This window comes from Gossypium arboreum, chromosome 6 (genome assembly GCF_025698485.1).
Source record: "Gossypium arboreum isolate Shixiya-1 chromosome 6, ASM2569848v2, whole genome shotgun sequence".
In the NCBI taxonomy this organism is placed as follows: Eukaryota; Viridiplantae; Streptophyta; class Magnoliopsida; order Malvales; family Malvaceae; genus Gossypium; species Gossypium arboreum.
In genome coordinates, this window is record NC_069075.1 from 133,400,400 (window position 1) to 133,418,443 (window position 18,044).

The 18,044-nt window shown below is 33.8% G+C and overlaps 1 pseudogene; it reads right to left on the reverse strand.

Moving 5' to 3' along the window:
- Positions 1-17,186: 17,186 nt before the first annotated feature.
- LOC128294441 (small nucleolar RNA R71) lies at positions 17,187-17,287 on the reverse strand (annotated as a pseudogene).
- Between the last annotated feature and the right edge of the window lie 757 nt (positions 17,288-18,044).

Genomic DNA, 18,044 nt, shown 5'->3' on the forward strand with positions numbered 1-18,044 from the left:
ATAGGGTATGAATCATAGCATAATTCAATGTCAAGTTCATATTTCTCATTTAGCTTAAATAATTATAACCACTTACTCATAGGTACATCACACTTCCATATAATACAAACATATCTCATATGTTCACACATATAAACATATACTTACCTTTCATTTTAAATCTTAATATACATTTCATACGTACCTGAATCATATACATGTTCACATAGCCATTCATTTTCTCGAAATGCCCGTTGAACCGTTCGGAATGAATAAGGATACTCGGATAGCTCAGAAAGCTCGTAAAATGCCAACGTTCCAGACGTGGTCCTACATGTAATCAAATATTGATGCCACTGTCCCAGACAAGGTCTTACACGAAATTAAATACAATACCAATGTCCCAAACATGGTCTTACATGTAAATCATAATTCGATTCCAACGTCCCAGACATGGTCTTACACGAAAACAGATATTAGATCCTATGTCATGACATATGTATCCTAACTATTTCTATGGTTCATACAGGGCTTTTCAAACTTCGGGACTTTGTTTATACTCTCTTGGATATTTCATATTCAATGCATTAAGCTATTCATCATTATTAAATAGCATATAAGCACAAATAAATTATTTCAAAAACATTTATTTGTATATAGACTTACCTCGTACGGGTATGAACAGAAACGAACGGCTATTCGACGACTTTCGACTTTCCCCGATCTAATTTTGTTTTCTTTGGTTCTTGATCTATATAAATTCAAATTTAACTCTTTTATTCACCAAATCATTCAAATCAATCCACAAACGCACATTTAGGACATTTTACAAATTAGCCCTCACATTTTCACATTTTGACACTTTAGTCCCTAATTTAAAAAATCACAAAATACAAAAAATTTCCTTATACATATGCTTAGCCGAATTTTTATAGTGTTCATATAAGTCCATATATTTCATTTATTTCATATTTTAATCCCTCAAAATATCATTTTCACAATTTAGCCCAAATTACTCAATTTCATCAAAAATTCAAAGACAAAACTTAGTAATCTAACACATATCTTTCATTTACTAAAATCAAACTTCATAAAGCTCATAGTTTCATCAATGGAATAACTCAAAATCATTAATAAAATCAGAAATTGAGACATGAGCTTGATAGTATACAGAGCAATGATTACAAAAACATAGAAATTATCAAAAATCGAATAAAAACAGACCTTTAATCAAACTTGGAAGTAGTCGAACCCTAAAACACCATGGAAGCTTTCTTTTCTTTCTTAATATTCGGCCAAAAATAGGATAATGAAGCCAATTTTTGATTTTGTTTTATTTAATACATAATAATTATACTAATCACTATTATATTCTAAATGAATTTCATTTATAAACATAAAATAAATGGCTATAATGGTCCACTTACACTTCCAATGGTCTATTAACATTATAAGGACCTCAAAATTAAGAAGACATAGCAAATAAGCACTTTAACAAATAAAAGGCCACTTTTACATTTTACGCGATTAAGTCATTTTATCAAATTGAGCACACAAACGATTAAATTTTCATACGTAATTTTCACACATACTAATTCACATATAATAAGCATGGAAAATAATATTAAAATATTTTTATGACTCAGATTTGTGGTCTCAAAACCATTATTCCGACTAGGGTCTAAACCGGGCTATTACAATGTGAGCACTTGAAAATGCCTTATATGAGATTTGATTAAGTGGTATGGATATGTGTTATACGATATGTGAAAGTGTACATAAAATAGTAAGTTCATGTGTGCTTACATAGATGTTGGCATTATGATATTTTGGAACCATTGGATATCATTGGCATGCAATAGGATTGTGAATACTCACTATTATTTGCTTTTGTATGTCGACATTGAGGCCCTGAGACTGGTTTGGAGACACAAAGGGATGTTGAGCTTAGCTCCATTCAATGGGATTGGTTGGCGTGTTTGAAGAGTGTTAGCTTTATGTTACACTTTTATGGGACTGGTATAGACTCTATGAGTCCTTTGGTGTGATGGGAGATCCACTAATCCAATCATACATGTAATGCCTTAAAGGTGTTTCCACTAATCCAATCATACAGAATGTTAATATTTTATCATCAATTGTTATGATGTATGCTTGATGTAATACCTTGGGAAAATAATATAGTATGCTTTCTTATAATATTAAGATTGTGGTTTATTTGTGGCCATTTTGAGCACTCTCTGAGTTTGTAAACTCTCACACTCTTATGTATATTTTGAAGATAAATAGTTGGTTCATTGGAGGAGAAGTGAGTCATCCAAGTGATCCAAAGCAAGGCCAAAATTTCTTGAGTATGTGTTGTGTTTTCTATTTTAATAAGGAAGGAAATATAGGACCTTACTTGGGGAGTTATACTTTGATATTTTTAGGCTGTAATGGACATTTTAAGGACTGTTTATGGACTTTTATAACTGGCTTTTGATCATTGATTGCTTGAGAATGATAATTTTAAATATGCACGTTATGATGATTTGAGTTACATGATAAATGATTTGTATGCCTATATCTAAATAATGATATAGATGTTTTTAGTGCATTTTGGATGTCGTAACAAGTTTTAAATGACCTATTGGTATGAAATAGACCTTTGATGCACATAAACATGCTGGTAATGCAAAATTGGTATGTTAAGTAATTGATTTATGACATTAGGAATTGTATGCTAGCATAACTATTTACCTTCGATGTTGAATTCTGTATTGGTAAGTTTTGAAGTGTATGAACATACTTGACACAATCTATGCATGCTATATGATATGTTGGATTAGAGACATTAGGCTAAATGCAAGAATTGGTATGCTTGTTAATGTGACAAAGTGTCATATGTAGTTTTGGGCTATTTTCTGCAGAAATTGCAGACGACCTTGCGATGACGTTCTAATGATGTCACAATAAGAGATTGACGTCGAGACGAAGAATGTCACTGGTTGTGATATAACATAATGAGTGATTGAACCATGTTGTGATAGTTTTGCAATATAGTCCTGATTTTTATACTATGCAATTGGAATCCTTAAATGCAATGAAATTACTTGAAAATTTGCATGGTTAAGTCCTACTTGGTTAATGTCAAAATTTTAATCTTGATTTTACAAAAAGGATTTTCGAAGTATTTTAATAAACTTACGAATTAGTCCTTAAATCTTTATCTTATAATTAAATGAGTTTTCTTATCGTTTTGAATTGTTTCTTTCAAATATACTCTAAGTTCAAGTGCTTTATACAATATGTATGCTTAAATTGTTGAGTTATGTATGATTTGTATATTACGTGAGAAAAGACGAATTTACCATTATTGTTGTATTGCCTAGAGTAGCACAACAGAAGCATGATTTAGAGTTTATATGTTTACCCTGGACTATATGATTGATGTTTCTGCATGTAAATATGGTGTGTGAATATTGTATGGTGTGAGTGGTGGTTTTGTGGTTTGTTTGGTGGTAAGTAAGGAGAGTTACCTAAGTGGCTAATGTGATGTTCTGGAGTTGGATCGGATCGTCCTGGCTGAGTTTAGGGGTACCACAACTCTTTGTAATAGAAAAGGGTCTTTAACAAGGCGACCCATAATCTCTTTACTTGTTTTTATTGTGCATAAAGGTTTTTCCACCTATGTTTGCTTGTGCCTAAATAAAAGTCTCTATTAAGGGTTCAAGTTAGTTGGTATAGTCCTAAAGTGAACTACCCTTTAATTGTTGATGACTATCTACTTTGCATGAGAAATAGTTAGGCAGAAATAGTAAGGTTTAAGGGTGTGCTATAAGAGTATACAAGTGGCTGTGGGCCAAGGTTGTTGGATAAATTATTGATCTACTTTAGTCCAAATACGCTTACTCGATAGGGTGAGTTGACTTTAGTAATTCTTAGTGTCTAAGAGGAAAATGATCATTACAAGTATTTGGGTGGCATTTGATATTGGGTAAATGAAAGTAATTTGCTTTTTAATATATAGTACATAAATTTAACCTATATGGTTACTATTTTATGGTGGATGAAAGGTTTTTTCAAAATATATTTTGCAATCTATTCCCACCTCCAAGATGATTTGCTTCCTACTACCTAATTTAGTGATTAAAACCATTATTTGACAAGGAAATTTTGGTGGTTTAGTAAGCATAAAGGTTGTGTTATGTTAGAGTGGAATACCATCAAACATTTGAAAGGGATGGGTGGCCTACGCTTTAAAGATCTCAAACTATTTAATTTGACTCTATTAGGCATGCAGGTTTGGTCGTTAATGCACCACCAAGACACACTTTTCTATCAAGTGCTTGCGGATAAATACTTCCTTGAAGGAAACATATTAGATGTGAAGCATGTTGATAAACTATACCTTTCGTAGATGAGTACTTGGCAGGCTTGTATGCATTTATGTAACACCCCATACTCGGCCTAGACGTTAAGACCAAGTCTAAAGAGTTACATTAAATGTTATTAGGAAACCAATTTTTATAAACACAGTTACAAGCCGTCTAATAGATTATAAACATTTATAAAAAGAACCAAGCAACAAATCAACCATGTTAAAAATTCATAATACGAAGAAAATAATGAAATTACTAATAATATAAAAGGGTGATTAAACAGAAAGATTGAGCTTCCATTACGCTGACCTGATCAAGATTGTGAGTTACCTATAATTCAATCAACAAATAAAATGAGTTGATAACTCAGTGTGCAACCGATATAAATTCAAATGGAAGCATAAATATAATGTTAAATTGCTAAATTTGTGTTCAAATCAGAATCAAAGGATATTCGGTATAGTCTTAAAAAATCAGATGGAAAGTAAAATAATTCAAGTTCAGATATAGAATGGATCGAAAAGAAATGCAGTTTTTCCTACCCCCCATTCGCTACACACCATCTCTGACTAACCCAACACACCATTAAGGGGATTTAATACCCATCTAGCCTGACACACACATAGTGTAGGTATAACATGGTCACATAATTGTAGACTAGCTGCCAGAACAAATTGTGATAAAATGCCAGATTCACATATAGATTGTGGCTTAGCCACTGAACCAGAACAGATCACTTCCTCCTTTACACAATTCATGTATAATGCAAATGCATATTACAGATGTAAGATATCAACAATCATCATATTCAATATACATTTAGATAGTCAACTATTCAGTCTCAGGTCATCAGCTAGCACTTATACGGTCTAATTTAGATCATACGTACACTATGGAAGGCCTACGTTCGAGTCAAACGACACTTACGGCCCCAGGGATAAATCCCACTTCTGACCAAAATGCCCGTGTGGTTTCACATGGACTGGCCTATGTGGCTCCACATAGCCTAACACATGCTCATGTCATCTGCCCATGTGGCCTTGAATTATAAATAGTGAGTCACACGGCCTGGACACACACTCGTGCCTCTAGCCTGTGTGGTCCCTAATGGCAAACAGTGAGTTATAGGGCCTGGACGCACGCCCGTGTTCCTGGCTCATGTAATGGCAAACAGTGAGTCACACAGCCTGGACACACATCTATGTCCCTGGTCCATGTGGTCCTTAATGGCAAGTAGTGAGTCATACGGCTTGGACACACGCCCGTTTCCTTGGCCCATATGGTCCTTAATGCCAAACATTGAGTCACACGGCCTAACACAAGGTCATGTGGCCTCGACAGTCATGTTTTCCAGCGTATGAATTTCATAGAGAGTCAAGTTTTCAGTATGCGCCTGAAGAAGTTTCGAAGTTAGAACAATGTAGAAGACTCTCGCAGCCTAAAGCAACCATTCAAAAATTCAATTAACAACTTAATTGAACTAAAATGCTAAATCACAATTGAGTTTCTCTACGTCGAAAACTTCAATGCAAAAACCTCGAAACATAAAACAATCACTTACCAACGATCATTTGGCCCTTAACAGAAATTAAATTATCGAAAGAACACTACTCTCAGGATCTTTGCCTAACGGAAGAAAAACAAGCAATTAATAAGAACTCGAGAAACCCTTACTGTAACATTCAAACTTACAATGCAACGACAAAAACAAACAAAAGCAGAAACAAAACAAAAGGAACTTACATAGAACCTTTCAATCAAAACAATGGATACCACGGTGACCTCGATTTATCCCACTAGCAAAGTTACCAAGGCAAATAAAAAAATAAAGAAAAGAAAAGAAAGAAGATTTACAACATTTAACAAAAAAAAAGAACGTTAATTAACGTAAAAAAATAAATCTAACAAAAATATTTACAACATTTAACAGATGACACACACAAAAAAAATTTCTGTCAACTATGCAGAGACTCAAACATGGGATTAGGTGTAGAGGTTAATTTAAAAAGAGAGAGCAAAACTTCCTAAAAACTTGACTCGAACCCCTAACCTCAAACACATACACAAAGCACATAGCCACAAATGCAGAAATTTAATTATGATAGAATTCAACAGCTAGACAATCATAATTTTGGGGTGTTACAATTTAGACTAAAGGTTTACATGGATAAGTAATACGAATAAGTAATATCAAGTTGTAATTTTCTTTACTTTGGCAAAGTTTCTTTTTGATGAAACATCATTTGCACAACTTAATAAAATCCTTTAAAACAACTTTCAACTTTTAGAAAGCTTCAAACACATTTTGAATTATTTCCAAGGTGTTTAAACATGGCTAATAAATAAAATGATATCCCGATACCTCAAACGACTTAAACATACAAACCTTGAAGGTGTAATGGAGTAAGTTTGGAGACTTGAAAGGAAAATCTCAATATTTGGCTTATAAGTCTTGTGACTTGCCTTATCTACTGTAGCTTTTTAACTATTGAATTGCAAGTACTGAAACCAAACCCCTAGTATCGACACCTGGGCATATGGGACTTGAAAATTAGCTTAAAAACACTCCAAAACGATCTCAAACATAAAAAAAATCATACCATTAAGTTCCAAATAATCTTAGAACATTATCAAAGCTTATTAAACTCAATGACATCTCATAGCATGTCCAAATCAATTCATAAACCAAAAATTAACTTGAAAGTATCAAAAGTATCAGAAACATCATTGAAAACACAATTCAACTACAAGCTTAGTATTGAGCAAAACTTAACCTATGTACATGGCTCATTACATGGCTCATTAAGCCACTCCAATACAAGGCAAATGAAAATACACTTTTACTCCCTTAGGTTGAGATGCGACCCACAAACATAGCAAAAACGAGCTAGTTCTTCCACTTGGAACCCAACCTAAAGTTTATGTAACATCCCAAAATTTTGGTATAATGTATAAAATTGTTTCATGTGTAAGTTTTATCTCCATTAATGGTCCATTTTTTTTTTTGTTATTATTCAATTCTCAATTTACTTTATTAATTTTGTTTAATAATCCCTTTAGTTAAAAGCATGTAAGACATTTATACTTCTTAACTTATGTTTTAAGAAATGTATTGTGATGAATTTAGTACGATTAGTGCTTAATGAATCATAAGAGTTTAATGAATGCAAATTAATCTTGTATTAGTGTTAGAATTTTTCTGATGGAAAAACCTTCATGTTTATGTCTATATATACGTAGCAATGTAAAATGCTCTTATGCTCAACATTTCATAAAACATACAATATGTAAGTGCATTGCTAGCAACATAGAATAACCAATATACATAAAATAAATATCAATAAATATCAATTTATTATTTATGATGATGTTTTTATTTTATATAAAATATTTAGATATATCTAATATAGTTTATAAATTTTCTAACTGGTGGTATCGAGCTATTTTTTCTTTCTATCTTGTTGTTATAAATTTATGTGTATATATTGGAAGATAGTTGATTAATAAAATTAGGTCCGAACTAGGTTGGGTTGACTCGACTAAAAGTTGAAAATAAAGAAAATGACATTTTCGTTTAATTGTAATAATAGTTTTTTAAAATATTCTTAGAAAATTTAAATTTTTTATTAATTGAATTTAGGTGCTTGGTTTTATGCATAATTATGTAATTCATGTTATTATTGTATTATTGTCCGATTGCTTTGTTTAAATTTGTAATTATTATATATTTATACATGCATATTTTCATTTTACTTATATCCATAAAACTAGATGTCATGTGATTAATATAATTTTGAATAATTAAATAATAACCACGACATCTTTAAATATTTTTAAATTATATATTAAGTACTGATGGTCACTAAACTAACTATAAATACAACTAAGGTAAGTGCACCTATCGAACAATAGTATTGTATCTACAAGTACTGAAAGTACTAGCAATTATCGTCTTTCTATTATTTAGCTGACAAATTGGAGTGATTGTTTTTAATCTAAAATTACTAAACTAATCTAACTAAGAATGCAATAGAGAATGAAATAAGAAAATAATTGAGGATAACTAATGAGATAGACAATACCTAGGAAAGAATCCACCTAGACTTCACCTATTATTATGAATCTGAATGAAACAATTTATTCACTTGCGTCTTGATCCGTAGAAATCTCTGAATTATGTTAATATCTCTTTCGAGAGTAAGAACAATTGACTCTAGATTGATTAATTGAAATCTCTTTCTAATTAAAAAGAACAATTGACTCTAGATTGATTAATTGAAATCTCTTTCTAATTAAAACCCCTATCGTTGCATTAACTCGATCTATGGATTCCCCTATTAGATTTAACTCTAATCTAGTAGATTTATGTCGTCTTATGTCTAGGATTTCATGCAACTCCACTCAATTATGCTAGATCTACTCTTAAACAGGGACTTTTGCTCTACTGAAATAAGCACATTAAACAAGAATTAATATCCCGAAAATATTAAAACAAGAAATAAGCTTCCATAATTGAGAACAAGAGTCAAGTATTTAACAGAAAATCAAATAATAAGATTCATCATAGGTTTCATCCTCCCTAGGTATCTAGAGAATTTAGTTCAAAATCTTGTATAGAAAACTCTTAAAGTTAGGATAACCATAAGATATAAAAAAGCTCAACAAAACTTCGTAAGAAATTTAACATAGATCTTCGATCTTGAGGAAGATCTGCTTCCGAGTTGATTTTGATGGCGTTCTTCGAGTATTTTCTTCGATCTTCTCTGATTCCCCCTTAGTTCTTCTTCTAATAGGTCTTTATAGAATTTAGAATGCTCAGAAAGCCTAAAAATTGGGTTTTTTCGCATATTCGGGAAGCAGGGTACAAAATTGACACGGATTGGCACATGGGCGCATTACCAGCCCGTGTGGCTCACACCGGTGTGTGCCCATCCCATGTGGAAATGCCCAACCCATGTGGATCTTGAAAATAACTCTTTTTGTCCAATTTTAGCTCGTTTTTCGCTCCTTTTGCTTCCAATTGCTCTCCTAAGTATAGAAACATGAATTTAAAGGATTAGGAGCATCAAATTCACTAATTTGCATAATTAATCATCCAAAACGCATTAAGAATGAGACTAAAATATGTTACTTTTATAGTTTATCAAGTACTCATAAATCACATATAGTAATATGACATCAATTGTGATTAATCGGTGAAATATAATTAAATTTAACCCATAAGAATTTTTATTATATTTATATGATTAACTAGGATGAATTATTAGATTATTTTCTTAATTTGCACATTAGAGTTAAGAATAGAAACATAATCTAATAGTTTCATTATAAAGGTTAAATATTACACTTTAAATAAGACTTAGCCTGCAGACAATTTTTATTTGTTTTAGGATTTATGCTTTTGTAGGTTTTACATTTTATACGTTGGTGTAATATGATGTAGGATTATTTTCCTCAATATTTGTATCATATAAGTATATATATTTTGTTTTATGCAATAATGCAACTTGTAAATTTTTCTAATATCAAATGTGACATACTCGATTTAAATGGTGATAACTATAAATTTTTGAAGGAGAGAATTCTTCTTCATTTATGGTGGATGACATTGATTATTCTTTTTGTAAAGATGAACCACCTGCACCTATTGATTCTAGCTCTCAAGCTGAACTTGCTCTTTATGAACGATGGGAGCAATCTAACTGTTTTAATATGATGTTCATAAATACAAATTTTTTTTCTAGTATATGTGGCTCAATTGGAGAACGTAAAAATGTCAAAAATTTATTGAAGGCCATTGATTAGCAATTTGAATCTTCTTATAAAACCCTAGCTAGCTCCCTAATGGTAAAGTTATCATCAATGAAGCCCACTAGTATTAATGGTGTGCGTGAGAACATCATGAAAATGATGGGCATTGCAACTCAACTAAAGGCTATTGAAGTTGAGATGTCTGACTCTTTCCTTGTGAACCTTTTATTAAATTTATTTCAACCACAATACGAACATTACAAAATCTCTGATGAGGTCGTTGAGAGCACAAAAATATCCTATCCCTATAATGAAAATAAAAATAATAGTATAAGGGAAGTAGGGTCAAATTCTCAGGGACTAGATTGCACAATTGCTTGTTCCTCAAAATCCTGGATAGAATCGTGCCCAAGAAAACTTGCATACCTGGAAAAAAATAAAAAAAATTAAAAGTTTTAAATTAACTAAAAGTGCAGAAATTAAAATTAAGATAGTAGAGATAAATAGAGTTTAGAAAAAGTTCCTTATAGAGAGATTCCAGCCTCCAGTTGTCTCGATCCACCTTGGATTCTATCATCAGCTTTTAAGTGATCCTTCTCAAACATAATAAGCCAATTATAATGGAAGAGGACGCCTACGACCACCAGCTCTAAGAATTTAGACTTACAGTTTAAAGGAACCTGACTCTAGCCAACAATCGCTTCTGTGGGACCATCTTATGCTAGATCATCATTACGCAATGGCGAATGCCACACCCATTTTGTCTCTTGGGCTCACCAACCTCTGACGCAGTAAGCTAGCGAACCGACTATGCAACATTCTAAAAATATACAAAGTGACCGCTCCTTACACACATTGAAAAGATCACCTTTTAAGGGACATGGACAGAAACTCAGCCCCGTAATACGGAGAAACGATGAATACTCGTCGAAAAGGTTAAGCATAGATTCTAAGCCTCATGAACCATTTTTGGAGAACTTTGACAACCTTCGGCTAGATAAATTTAGCGGCTCATAGTTTTTGTGGAAAAAGAAATAAATATAATGGAAATGAAATTTTTATTGAAAAATATGAAAAAATAAAAGGCTAAACTTTTTGGAGGAAAGAGTGTTTACAGAAAAGATGAGTGCAATTTGTGTCACTCCATTCTCTATTTATAATACTAGAAAACCTAGTCTATTCCTAATTAAATTCTAAAAGATAAATACAATTAAATAAATATAATTAAATATAAATAAGGATAAATGAAGATAAAAGCTAAAATTAAATCTAAATAATAATTATTAATAATTATCCTAATATAATTGGAATTAAAATAGAGTCTTATGCTATAAAATCTCTTCTTTTGCATTTTTGCTCCCAAAATCTTCCACACTTTGCATTTTTGCACCACTTCTCTCGTACTTTGTATGCTAGCCCAATTTAACTTTAAATTCACGCTTTTAGCCCCAAAATTTCCTTTTGCCTTCAATTTATTCCCTATAAGATAAAAAACCATAAATAGCTCAAATTAGTATGATCATACTCAAAATAAGCATATAAGTAATATATAAAAATATGTCATCCTAGAGTATTATCAAATCCCTCTACTTAGCCCATGCTTGCCTACAAGTATGGTTCCTATCCACTAGGGGTGTTCATTCGGTTAACCGATCGATTAACCGACCGAAATATCATTAACCGAATTAACCGACCTTTCAAAATTTTTAACCGTTAACCGAATCGAAATTTTTTTCCAAAAAATTAATCGACCCCAAATTTTGACAGTTAATTCGTTCGGTTAACCGAATTAACCGAAAATTATATTTTTTAAAATTTTGGTTAAAATAAGTATAAAATTAACCGAATTAATCGAATTAACCGAATTAACCGAATTAATGAATTATTTGTATAAAATTATATATTTTTATTTTAGATTTTTATTTTTATTTATTAAATTATTTGTAATTTTATGATTGGGTTGGGTACTTGGATTAATATGTATTAGATTGAGTATTTGGGTTTATGTTGGATTGGGTTTGAGTGAATAGTGGGCTATTTATATATTACAATTTTATTTATTAATTTTTTGGTTAACCGACCGGTTTTGAACCGAATTAACTGTTACAAAACTCAAAAAATATTAACCGAATTTAGCGTAATTAATTCGGTTAACCGATCGATTAATGTAATTGATCGATTAACCGAATTTTTTCGATTTTACCCGAATTTTGCACACCCCTACTATCCACTGTGAAATTCAGATCTTGCCATGAAAGAAATGCTACTCCAAAGTTTTATAACAAGAAGGCATAATGCATATGAGAAATAAAAAGAACCTTTAGCTTGCTTTAAGTAATTTACTAAACTTACCAAGACACCTTGTTTGTTTCCGCCTTTAGTCCCTAAATGCAATTTTATTACATACTTTTTTTCATCTTTTCTCTCTTTTTTCTTCTTTTATTATTATTGCTTAAGAATACATCGAACCTTTTGACACGAAGAGAGATGACAGCCAAGAACCCTACCCTGGTTACTCAGTTCAATATACTCCTAATTTATTATATTTTTCTTAAGAACATATTGAACCTTTTGACGTGAAGAGAGATGACAACCAAGCACCCCACCCCGGTTAATCAACCCAACATATTCCTAAAAAAAATTATTTAATTCTGGTTAGCGAAGTTACCTAACACGTCACACAACCTTTTGACGTGAAATAGGATGACAACCCAAGCACCCTACCTTGGTTACTCAGTCAGCCACGTTTTAAGCTGTACTCATAACCATGGAAGCATCACAATTTATTATAATAAAACAGAATTTTAATTTAGAGGACGAGGGAAACCAATCAAGTGCCAAAAATAAGTTTCGGCAACTACTTAACAGTCATGAATAGAAATTTAACATACAATTTTCATTAAGTGTTCTCTTTACTTTTAGACTTAATCAATTTTACTATAAGCAAGATAGGGTTAACTTTATCAATCATAATTATTCAGCCTAAAAGAAATAAAACAGTGGAGACGAAATCAAAATCATAACTAACTCAGAAAATAAGAAGCATGCATGTAAGCCAAACAGTGGGCAAGTCGTGGTCAATTTCTTGGGCATGAAAAGAGGCAGAATATTCTTAAAAATATATATATGGGTAGCAACGAGCACAAAGTAGTAGCAGCAACAACAGCATATAAAATGACATAAAAAATGTGGAATGCCTCCCCTTACTTAAAACACATTGTCCTCGATGTAGAATAAAATAAAGAAATAAATAGGCGAAAAGAGAAAAGTTTAGAAAAACTCCCCATGTAGTTACTGTAGTTGGCGCAAAGCGGCAATAAGATCAGCCATCTGCTGGCCGATGGTGTCGAGTCGTGCCTTGATGCACTCCAAACATTGCTCGACGGTCATGTAAGGTCGTTCTTGATTGGGTATGTCGTGCTGATGTTGCTGCCAAAAGATTCGTTCAGCCGGCGAAGAGCGGACACCTGGAGGGACAATAAAATGAAGAAAGGGTGCCAAGAAGCAATCCCATCGAGTCGAGGCAGCGGACATCTAATGGATCGGCATGGCAAGCAATATGTAAATCTAAAATAGGAGTATTAGATCCATGCAAAAATAATAACAGTTGTGTAATAAAAGATCCTAAAATTAGATGACGCTTTGTATTAATAACATGTTCAAATTGAAGGGCATATCAATAGCCCAAATTTACTGAACGACTGGTGTGCATACACTATAATAAGAATAATTCTATCTTTGAGACGGTAGCATCTCGTCAGCCTGAAAATTTATAAGCTAAATAACGATGTATGTAACACAAGGCAGGGTTACAAAACCACAAATCCTTTAATGTTTTAGGACTATACATTGTCTCGAAATTATCTGTTAATAAAGCAAAGGCCTCACAGCCTTAAAATCTGCAGGAAAAGTACATAGGTTGTTCTCATAATCTATGGACATAGCATAATCCTCTGACACAAAAGCTAAGGCCATATTAAAATCAGTGATGGAAAAACTATGTGTGGTACTAAGCAACCGAAATTTTATAATACTCGGTGTGTCCAATGAAATGTGTCCATACTGGTAAAAATGAAAGGTAGAGTAGAACTCCAAAAATAGTTCGTAATAAGCACAGTGAGTAATATCAAAATTTCCAACCCAACCAATATTGCGAAAAGAATCTATAATAGCATTTTCAATATTCAAAGCAACCCAAACAAATATTGATAAACATTTGCAAGGAACTATTTGTTTATGTCTAAGAAGATCATACTTGTCCCGATCGGTAGCGGAAGCAAATGTGAGATTACCGTGTAAATGGCACTCCTGCAGCAGGATATTTACTCTAGAACGGTAGGTTTAACCGCAGGTAAGTAATGGATGATGGTCGTCATGACTGTCAGATGAGTCGGCATGTGTAGGCTATTTAGGAGTGTTAGTGGTGGCGTTAGAGGAAGAACTGGCACCCAATGGTGGTGGTTGGGCTGAGGGGTGTGTAGGCGGTCGACAGCGCTAACGTCGTGATTGTTTGAGAGCCGATTCTGGTGGAGGCGTCAGGGTGTATGAAGTAAAGGATAGGGGCGACGGTGGTGGAAGGCAAAGAAGATGCGAGAAGGTTGATAGTGCGTGGTCGGCACGCGGAAGAGTGGAAGAGTGCGCCAGTGTCGCGCGAAGCATAGAAGAAGAGGGAGGGGACAAGTGGCGTGAGTCGGGCGGAGAGGTAGTTGTTGCGTGCAGCAAAAATGAGGAAGAGGAAGGGGGCAACGCACGCAGTGGAGAGAAGGACGGGGAGAAAGTGTCGTGTGGTGGAAAAGAGGATGAGGAGGGTATTTCGTCGGCCAAATCCACTCGTTGAGCTGCTAAAAATCAGTGCCAGCGACTAGTGATGGTGAAGGATGGTTTGGCAGCGGCACGGCTTCGGGTGCTTACCATGGTGATGCAGAAATCAGCGATGAAGAGGGTAGAGGGAAGATGCGATGGCTGGTGGGGGATTGGGTGAAAAAAATAGGATAAATTTTAGGGCGGGGGTGTATAGGAGGGTTGTTTGGCTGAAGGGTTTGGTGATAAACCATAATTTATAGATATTTTTACCCCATGTTTAACGCATTTTATGGATGATTTCCAGTTAGAATTGGTGAATTCGATGCTCCCAATGCTTTAATTTCATATTTTATACTTAGAAGAGCACAGTAGAGCAAAAGGAATGAGAATCGGGCCAAAAACGGAGAAAATGGGCCAAAGTACGAAATCAACACGGCCTAGAACTCCTCACACGAGCAGACCACATGGCCATGTCAATTTGGCAGGCTCGAGCACGGCCTGAAGTAATCGCACACGGGCGTGGCACACGGGCATGTCCCTGCCAAGCCCAAGTTGAGTCCAATTCGGAAAAGGCTAATTTTGAGGGCTTTTAGGCATTCTAAAGCCTATAAATACACCTTAGAGGAGGAAAAAAAAGGGACACATAGAATAGGGGGTAAAGAATTACTCCAAGGAAGCCGATTGATCCATCTCAGAAGCCAAATTCACCATCAAGACTGAAGATCTCTCTTCAATTTCCCTTCAGGAGTTTTGGGTTTTCTTTATGTTTTGTATTCTTTATTATTCTGAGATGTTTTCTTATTTAGTTATGAACTAAAACCCCTAAATACCTAAGGGGAATGAAACCTAAGACGAATCTTGTTATTATTTTCTGAATTGTATGATAAATATTTAACTTGTTATTAATTATGTGTTCTTAATTCTTGTTTTGATATCCAAGGACATTGATTCAAGATAAGCTCTTATTCAGAGGAGGAATAGACCCTGTGTAAGAGTACATTTGTCATAATTAAGAGGAGTTGATTGCGCGCCTAGACATAGGGTGACAAGATTTTTCTGGATTAGGGTGAAACCTAATAAGGGGATCCATAGATCGAGTTAATGCAACCCTAAGGTATTAATTAGAGAAAGGTCTCAATTATTCAATCTAGGGATTAGATGTTATTAGTCTTGTATAGGGATAATAACATAACTTAGGGATCTCTACGGAACAAGTTAAGTGAATAAATCATCCGATTCAGAGCTAGAATAACAAGTACAGTCTAGGTGGATTTTTCTTTAGGTATTGTCTTAAGTCAATGGATTTTCCCCAAAAGCAATTCCCCAATTCTATTCTCTATGAGTTCTTAGTTTAGATAATTAGTTAGTTAAAACAAAAACCTCTTTATTCTTAGGCTAGATAATAAAAAGACAGTCATTACTAGTACTTTTAGTTCCTTTGGGTTCGACAATCCGGTCTTGCTAGAACTATACTACTGTTCGATAGGTACACTTGCCTACATCGCGATAATAGTTAGTTTCAAGGACGATTAATTATAAATATTTAAAACCTATCACGAAATCATGCGATCAAGTTTTTGGCGCCGTTGCCAGGGAACTAAGATATTAGGAACACTCAATTTTTATTACTTTAGCCATTTATTTTTCTTGCAATTTAATTTAGTATTATTATTTATTAATTTACTTTTTCATACTCTTAGAAGGTTTTTATAGTTTATGACTAGAAGAAACCCGTCAGAACCACTACTTTTTTATGAAGAAATCGATCGTATAGTTCGCAGAAACCAAAGAGAAATAAGGTGTAGCTTAAGATACACAGAGAACGAGCAAGAGAACGATACTCAAACCCCAACCGAAGAGATGGCTGAAAACCAAGAAAATCAGCTACCTCCTGCAATTACGGCTAATCAAAATCCTGCTCCATGTACTATGTATGATTATGCTAAACCTTCTTTAACAGGAGCTGAATCGAGCATAGTTATACCTGCGGTAGTTGTAAATACTTTTGAACTGAAACCTAACACTATTCAAAGATACATCAATTTGTTCAGTTTGACGGCTTGCAGGATGAGGATCCCAACACTCACTTATCAAACTTCCTGGAAGTCTGCGATACATTTAAAATCAATGGAGTTTCTGATGATGCCATTCGTCTTCAGTTGTTTTCTTTTTCAATAAAGAACAAAGCTAAATAGCGGTTGAACTCGTTACCACGATGGTCAATTACTACTTGGGAAAAAATGACCGAAAAATTTTTACTAAAATATTTTTCATCGACTAAAACGGCTAAATTACCTAATAATATCTCTTCTTTTGCGCAGATGGATTTAGAAACACTACGATGCATGAGAGAGATACAAAGACTTATTGAGAAGGTGCCCTCACCATGGGTTGCCGTTTTGGCTTTAGGTTCAAATGTTCCATAATGGCCTGAATCCTTCGACTTGACAAATGGTTGACACAGCTACTGGTGGAACCAACAATAATAAAACACCTGAAGATGCCTATGAGTTTATAGAGGAGATGTCATTGAATAACTATCAGTGGCAAGTCATGAGGACTAAGCCAACTAAAGTAACATACGTTTATAACGTTGATTTGGTTACTATGCTGTCAAATTAGGTAGAACTTCTAAATAAAAGGATTGATGGTTTACTTGGTTCTACTCAAGTACATCTAGTAATAAGGTGTGAGACAAATGGAGGAGGAGAATGCATAGAGTATCAACCCTTCAACGCTAGCATCGAGGAGGAACAAGTCCAATATATGGGTAACAATAGGTCTCGATCCCAAAATAACCCATATAGTAACACTTACAATGCAGGTTGGAGGAACCACCCCAATTTCTCGTAGGGCGGTCAAGGAAATCAAAGACCACAACATCCTCCGAGTTTTCAACAACCACCCTATCAACAGGAAAAGAAGCTGAACCTTGAAGAGATGCTCTCAAAGTTTATATCGGTGTCAGAAACCCGTTTTCAGAACACCAAGACAGTACTTAAGAATCAACAAGGGTTGATCCAAGGGCTCGAAACTCAGATAGGCCAGCTTTCCAAACTAATCTTTGAACGACTACAAGGTAGTGATTGTGAGATTTCGTGATAGGTTTTAAATATTTATAATTACTCGTTCTTGAACTAACTATTATCG